This window comes from Otolemur garnettii, unplaced genomic scaffold (assembly GCF_000181295.1).
Source record: "Otolemur garnettii isolate 467f Iridium unplaced genomic scaffold, OtoGar3 scaffold00042, whole genome shotgun sequence".
Lineage (NCBI taxonomy): Eukaryota > Metazoa > Chordata > Mammalia > Primates > Galagidae > Otolemur > Otolemur garnettii.
The window spans coordinates 1,570,665-1,578,387 of record NW_003852437.1 but is presented as its reverse complement, the minus strand read 5'-3'; the positions used below and the strand labels follow the sequence as shown (position 1 = coordinate 1,578,387).

Below are 7,723 nucleotides of genomic sequence, written 5' to 3'. Positions count from 1 at the left end.
AACTATAAAAGAAAAGATCTTCTCTTTCCCAATTGCTTCAGTAAAAGTTCTGGGATTCATCCTGATGTGTTTGCCTTGAGTCCCAGGATCATCCCTGTGATAGTTTACCAGGGTGTAACCAAGGATCACAACCTGGGGGTCTCAGAGTTTTGGAGTCCAAGATCAAGTCATCAGCAGGGCTAGGAGAGCTACTCCCCTCTATGCCTCTCTCCTAGTTTGTATCAGCCTTAGTCTGTAGACAGGGTTCTCCCTGCGTCTTCACATCATCTTCCTCTACGCCAGTGCAGATTTCTCCATTCATAAAGACACCAGTCATACTGGATGAGGTCCCATCCTAGTGACAACATTTAGATGTGGTCACCTCCATAAAGATCCTGTCTTAGTTTTATTTACAACTCAGAGACATCTTAGGAAGGCTACAGAAGTCACAGCTCCTCTCTGAGCTTCTTGATGCCACTCAAGGACAACAAGAAGAAAGATACTGGAAAGTTGGTCAAGAAAGACAAAGACTCAGTGAACAGATCTGGGGAGAAGGCCAGAAAGAAGAAGTGGTCCAAAGACAAAGTTTGGGACAAGCTCAACAACCCAGGCTTGTGTGACAAAGCTACGTATGACAAATTCTACAAAGAAGGTCTCAACTGTAGGTTTGTAATCCCAGCTGTGTTCTCTGAGAAACTGGAGATTCAAGGTCCCCTGGCCAGGGCAGCCCTTCAGGAGGTCCTTAGTAAAGGACTTACCAAACTGGTTTCAAAGCACAGAGCTCAAGTCATTTACACCAAGTGTGGAGAAGCCCTAGCTGCTGGTGAAGATGCATGAACAGGTCCAACCAAGTGTGTGTATTTGGAAAAATAAAACATTATTAAATAAAAGAAAAAGATCCTATCTCCAACTAACGTTACAATCTTGGGTATGGGGGGTTAAGTATTCCAATCCATCTTTTGGGTATAGATGGATGCAAATCAACCCATAACAACCTCCAAACCAAACACCGGGTGTGAGGGATGAAGTGCTGATTGAGCTGAGGGTGGTATCACCTCTGGAAATATAAGGGATGAGAGTGAGAAAGGGTTGGTTTGTTCTCCCGGGAAGAGTCAGGCCACTGTACCAAAAGAAGGAAGCCTGGATGCTGGGCTGGCAAAAGCAGTATTCATTGCACTAAGTACATTAAAATAAAGGCCCAAATCTTATGCACATTCCAATATATGGCCTACATCTAAATAGCTAAATCTATCACTAAATAAGTGCACATACTCTAATATAATTCAAATGGAACCGTAGCATCCAAATTTCTCTCTAGTGCTCCAGTGGCTAAGGGAAATTGTTGTTAGCATCCTTTCAATAGGTAAAACCACATTTGGCTGTTTAGATGCCAACAAGAGAGAGAGCAAATCTAACGAGAACAAGAAGATAATGTTGGTAGCCTGTTGCCATAAGTGACCCCAAGAACAGAGTGCCTGGCCGGGCACAGTGGCTCACGCCTGGAATCCCAGCACCCTGGGAGGCCGAGGCAGGTGGATCTCTTGAACTCAGGAGTTTGAGCCCACCCTGAGCAAAAGTGAGACCTTGTCTCTACTAAAAATAGAAAAGCTTGCCAGACATTGTGGTGGGCACCTGTAGCCCCAGCTACTCAAGAGGCTGATCAAGAAGATCCCTTGAGCCTGAGTTTGAAGTTGCTGTGAGCTAGGCTGATGCCACAGTACTCTCCCCAGGGTGACAGAGTGAGACTCTGTCTCCAAAAAGAAAGAAAACAAAGTGACGCTACAAGTGAAGAGCCAAGGGATGGTCAGGGCATCACCCTTGGCTGATGATTGGCTGTGGGTGAAAGTGGGAAGGACCAGACAGGGGGTTCAGTTCACAGCAGGGCTTTTCCCATCCCCTTCTCACATCACGGTCAACATCACACATCAATCAAGGGATTTGTTTCCACCAAGCCTTGGTAGGGCTCAAAATCAAGTGTGTGGGCTCTACAAGTGACACGCAGGGGTTACACGGGGCACAGCTACACACCCACCCCTGGCAGCTCTGTGCACATGCTTCCTCCAGGCTCCAGTTAGCCTCTGCCACCCGATCAGAATTGGTACGAGACATTTAAGCCACTTGCATCTCCTGCCTTAAAACCTGCCCTGGGCCTTCTGAGACAGGTGCCTGAAGAGGCTTCCTGATCTCTGCCATGCCCAGCTTGTTCCTGGATGCTTACTCTATACACATATGAATAGGCACATGACACGTATTCACCATTATAGAGGAATATCTTAATAGTATTGAATAAATTCCTAGGCTTGGTTGGTGCACTTCCCGTAGACATTAGAAACCGTATTCCTTGTGTCGGTGAATGTCAGGCACACGTCTAGTTTCTAGAGGCCCGAGAATGCCTTTCCCTGACAGTCATTAGGCTGGTATTGTGCCAGCTCTCTCACTGTTAGTTCATTTCTTTAATAGCATCTTGGTGAGAGTCTTTTCAGAACCCAGGGACTCCAGCCTCAACCCCTTCTATTAACTAAAAATCCCTGAATAACCCTCCGTATGGTGCTGCCATGGCACTTGATAAATACCTTGCTGGTTATTTATGTGACTTTATGCTTATTTTGACAGGCTGATCACATTAGCCTGTATTGTGAAACCAAGCTTTTGTCGTAAGCGTCTTCCCAGGGCTCTCTATCGCCGTGTTAAGTGTTCTACTGAACTTCTGCCACAGCAAACTTGGGAGAAATGAGAGGAAGGAAAGTGTAATCTAAAACAGAAGCACACAAAAGCCATTCTGGAAAGCAAGCAGCCCTGCTGGAGGTCCTGTGAATATATTTGTACCTTCTGTCAGCACGTCTCTTGTCTGTAAACTGCTTTAACTATGAGGATCAATACAGGGCAAGGCCTTGAGATAGTAATTATGCTAATTGGCAGTGACTAGAAAACACACAGGCTGCAGGATAAGCAGACAGTGTCTTGGGAGAAATAGACGCATTTGTTAAGAAGGGCAAGGCCTGATACCCTCCATGGGGCTTTTCCTATAATCACTTTTCTGAGAAACACCAAGTGCATTGGGCAACATCATTTGCTTTCTTACCTCTGCAGAAGATTATACCAGGTGCTACAGAATAATAGGAAAGAAACAAAGGGCCCAGCACCTGCCTTCAGAAGGCTTACGGCTTTCCCAGTTCACAGCAGTGCCCAAGCAAGTGTACACACACACACACACACACTCTCTCTCTGACAGTCATTTTCACTGTTAAAAAAAAAAAAAAAGTAAGAACTAAAAACCCAAATACCAGCATACTATCAAAAAGCAAAAGGACCAAGACAGATGGGATGAGTCCCAGAAAGCCTCTTGTAGGGACCATGTTTGGGGTGGGGCTTTGACTAGAGAGAGGGTAAAAACATCTCAAGGCAAGAGACTTTGCTCTTGGTAAGGAAAATTAAGAATATCTGACACAGGAGCTTTTGGGGTGTCATTGTATTTTGGCTGTGAAAAACATCTGGTCAGATATGAAAGTCTGAAACCATGTCCCTGAATGCAACATGGACACTGCGGTGGACTGAAAGTTTGTGTCCTCTCGAAATGCAGATGTTGAAATCCTAACCCCCAAAGCGATGCTCTGGAGGGGAGCCCTTTCACAGGTGATCAGGTCTTCAGGGTGGTGCCCTCACTAATGGGAGTAGTGCCCTTATGTAATAAAGGGGACCCCAGAGAGCTCTCCCACTCTCTTTCTACCCTGCTTGGAAATGAGAAAACAGAAATATGCATCCCAGAAGAGGGCCCTCCCCAGAACCCAGCCAAGCTGGCACCCTAACCTGATTTCCAACCTCCAGAAGAACTGTGAGAACTGAATTTCCATTCTTCATAGACCACTTTGTTATAGCAGCTGAACTGACCGAGACAGGCACCATGTTGAAACTAGTAACCAAAGTTGTGGGGTTAGAGACCAAAAGAATAGATGAGCCCATTGTTTCAGATGGGTTACCCTGCCAACCCTCTGCAAAATTCTAAACGACATTGGCCATTAAAATATAAGACAATTTTCTCTGAATTATATTTAATGCTCAAATATTAATAAAGCCTAAATGAAACTTACTTAAATATGCAAGAATTTAGAAAGAATATCCTGATTCTATCAATAATCAAATTTATTAATATTTATTTTAAGCCCATCCTTATCTCACTATATCCAGGTAAGAAAGAAGGCTTTCTTCAAAAATAGACTACATAGTAGTAAGTAAAAGTTTTCTCTCTCTCTCTCTTTTTTTTTATTCTACAAAAGAAATGTGGGAATCATAGACGCCACACTCACCTTAGGAATTAAATTTTAGTGTTTAAGGAAAATCCTGTTCTAATGAAATAAGTCAGCTTGAAGGATGAGATTCACCATGGAATTCTGGACTCTATTCGCATTTTTAAAAAGAATGTTCAAACAGCAGTGACGTTGCACACTATTTGAGGAAATGGATTCCACTTGTTGGGTATCTGGTGCAATTGGGTGGTATAGAAAGATACCTGAACTAAAACTGTAGTAATGAATCGTCTTCCACCCAAGGCTGCCTGTAGCTTCCACTCTGCAGAGGGGTAGAGTAGGACAGAGGGAGTATGACCTGGATTCTCTGTCCGAGTTTTGCATCTCTAAACACAGGTTGGAAATCGATTTAGGAAAACATCTGCTTGCAGGGTTGCGTAACTGCTACCAGCAGGGGGCAGCACTGCTCAGATAATCCCCATTTCTTGCCCTTCCTCATTTAGGAAAAAAAAAAAAACTATGGCAAAAGGGGATTTATCCCATCATTTCTTAGCAGTTCAGTCACATATGAGTGGACCAAAGCCAAAGACTGCCCCAAGGGTTTGAATTTTCAAGGTGCACTAAATAGGTGTGTCCATCAACTGCCCAGGGACACCGTCACCTGTCACCCTGTTTGTTGTTGATTCCCCTTTTAATCTTCGTCTTCTCTTTATTTCCTCGTTGTTTCTACTCAGAGGAAGAATATTTTTACATGGAAATTTCAAATTTTAAAAACATAAGAATTTTTGACCAGTCCTTCTCCACCCTCCCCCACCCCCACCCCAAATAAAGTCTCCTATTTGAAGTGGAGTTTGAGACCGAGACTCAAGAGGCAATGCTTCAAGACAGTCACACGCCAAGTGTGGAGAGTGGGGATGAAAACACTGTGTGGAAGGAAGTGATTCTTCCTTTTGTTAGGAAACAACAACAACAACAAAAAAAGCCGTAGTGACCAGTGCTGCTCCCTGTAGCTGAAAGGAAATGAATCTGAAACAAGCGAGCGCTGAATCATGCTCTATGTTAATGTGTTTACTTAAAAATCCAACTTGTGTTATAGCATAATACTACATTCCATCTCCTAATTAATTTTTAAAGCTCAGATTTGATAGCAGGATTAGTCTTAGCTTTCTTTTCAAGATAATTTAAAAATTACTAGAAAATGTTTGCTCCATGCAATGAATATATTACTCTACAAAAAACATTTAATTCAGACTATGCATAGGGCTTTCTTTTGGCTGATGTAAGCTTGAAATGTTTTGTCCGAAGGTAAAGACCATTTTCCCATAAAAGAGGAGTGCGTGGGGACTTGAACATCCAAAAATGTTACCCAAAGAGCAATAAAAGCTGTGGTCCGGAGACTGCTACTGTCAGAGAATTGCAGCCACTCAAATGAAAGCACCCCGGTCCACTTCCCTTCTCTCCCTTCACCTTCCTTTTCCCTGGGCATCTTCGTATGCTGTGATCATTCAGACAGGGTTGCATAATGGAAAAAAGCATGTGCTTTGTTTGAGCTAGATTTCAAGGTTTCAAACACTGCTCTGCCCTTTATAATGTGTTTGACCTTGAACAAGTCACATAATTATTTGGGGCTTATTTTTGTCATCTCTAATATAGGAAAAATAATATGTGGTGATACCTATCTTCTCAGCTGGTTGTGAGAATTAATTGAGAAAACAAAGAGCAAATAGCAACCACTGGCTAACGGTTTGAGATTTTACTTACGGGGCCTGCGGTAGACATTTGGCAAGATGGCTGCCACATCTCCTTTCCTGGGGTGCACCCAGGCTGCTCCTCACATAAAGAAGTGGAGTCTAATTCTCCTCTTCTGAATCTGCGCTGGCCAGAGTGACTAGTTTGACTGAAAGAACATGGTGACAGTGATATTCTGGGACTTCCATGCTGGGCCCTGAGAAGTCTTGCTGCTTCACCTGGCTCTGCTGAATGCCTGCTCTTATAGTGTTCTCTTACAACTGAGCCACCAGGCTCTGAGAAGCCCAAAACACGTGGAGAGCCGCCTGTAGACATCCCAGTGGGCAGCCCAGCTGAGCTCCCGGGCAGGCCATATGACTGCGCTATCTTGGACATGTGTCCCAGTTGGGGCTGTGGACCCTTCTAACTCAACCTACAACCATAGGACAGATTCTGCACAAGAACTACCAGCCGAGTCAGTCCATCCTCTGGGCTTCAAAAGACAATCATAACCTGCTACTTTATGCCATTAAATTTGAGACAGTCTGTTATCCAGGCAGACCGATAACTGGAACAAAGCTACCAAATTTTTTTTTTTAATGAGCAAAGCGTCAAAGCCCAGAGAATCAGCTGAGAGCGAGGGGCTCTTACCATAAGCATTGGTCCACAGTTCATTCTCAAGTCCTCATTTCAAAACTTCCAGATAAGTTCAATTAGCTGTTGCAGGGACGTGGGGGAGTTCAGTAAAGGCTGGTTGGATGGCTGAGGAAATGAGCAGATGAATGGCTATTTCCTCGTATGGTAGAAAGCAGACAGTGGCCAACAATCAATCCAAAAGTTTCATTAAGAATCTATTATTTATAGGTCGTTTGGGAATATGAGCCCTATCCCAAGGGAGTTCAAGTCTTATAAATATCAAATTTTTAAACATCAGAAGTCATGATAATGTGCAAATTTGTTCAGTAGCAATTATAGGTAGGTGATAAGTTGGGGATGACAGAATGCCCCGGGGTTGACAGAACTAGGAAATGCCTTTCCCCAGGGATGGACCCACACTGCACCCAGATAATCAGAAAGGGCATTCTAGGTGAGCAGGTGTTTGGGAGGAAGGGTCAAGAGGTGGAAGTGCCTACCATGGGTAAGGAATAAAGATTTTGTGGCGGCAATTAGTACTTTGAACATGCATAGGTGCCTGATATGTGGAATGAACACAGGGCAGTAGGAGGTGCAAACTCCAGCATCCTCGGAGCTGCGTCAGGACCATCCAGATCTGGAGTTCCCTTTGCTGGGAATTCAGGAAGGTCTAGAGCAGGTGTCCTCAAACTATGGCCCACGGGCCACATGCAGCCCACCTAGGACATATATCTGGCCTGCCAGGTGTTTTTGCCACCACTGCCTGTCCTGCTTAACAGCCGACTCGTTCCAGGGCTTGCAGTCCAGTCCTCCAACAGTCTGAGGGACAGTAAACTGCCCCCCCCCATTTAAAAAGTTAGAGGACCCCTGGTCTAGAGCAGCGGTTATCAACGTGTGGATCACAACCCCTTTGTAATGATGAAAATACATCATGGCATCAGGAAGGTTGAGAACCAGTGATCTAGAGAGAGGAAGAAGGGGGAAGAGTGAGCTGAGAAGCCTAGTCGCTAGGAGTTGCAAGTGGGTGGGGTGACCCATATTTTGTTCCCCTGATGCTGTTTGTTCTCACAGCATCGGGACGGGGCACCCCCACAGGTATGTGGGGCCATGGCAGTTGTAAAGGCTTTTTGTTTTCATTG

General features: G+C 44.5%; 1 pseudogene; it reads left to right on the top strand.

Moving 5' to 3' along the window:
- The first annotated feature begins 450 nt into the window (after positions 1 to 450).
- On the top strand, positions 451 to 816 carry LOC100954304 (annotated as a pseudogene).
- The last annotated feature ends 6,907 nt before the right edge of the window (positions 817 to 7,723 follow it).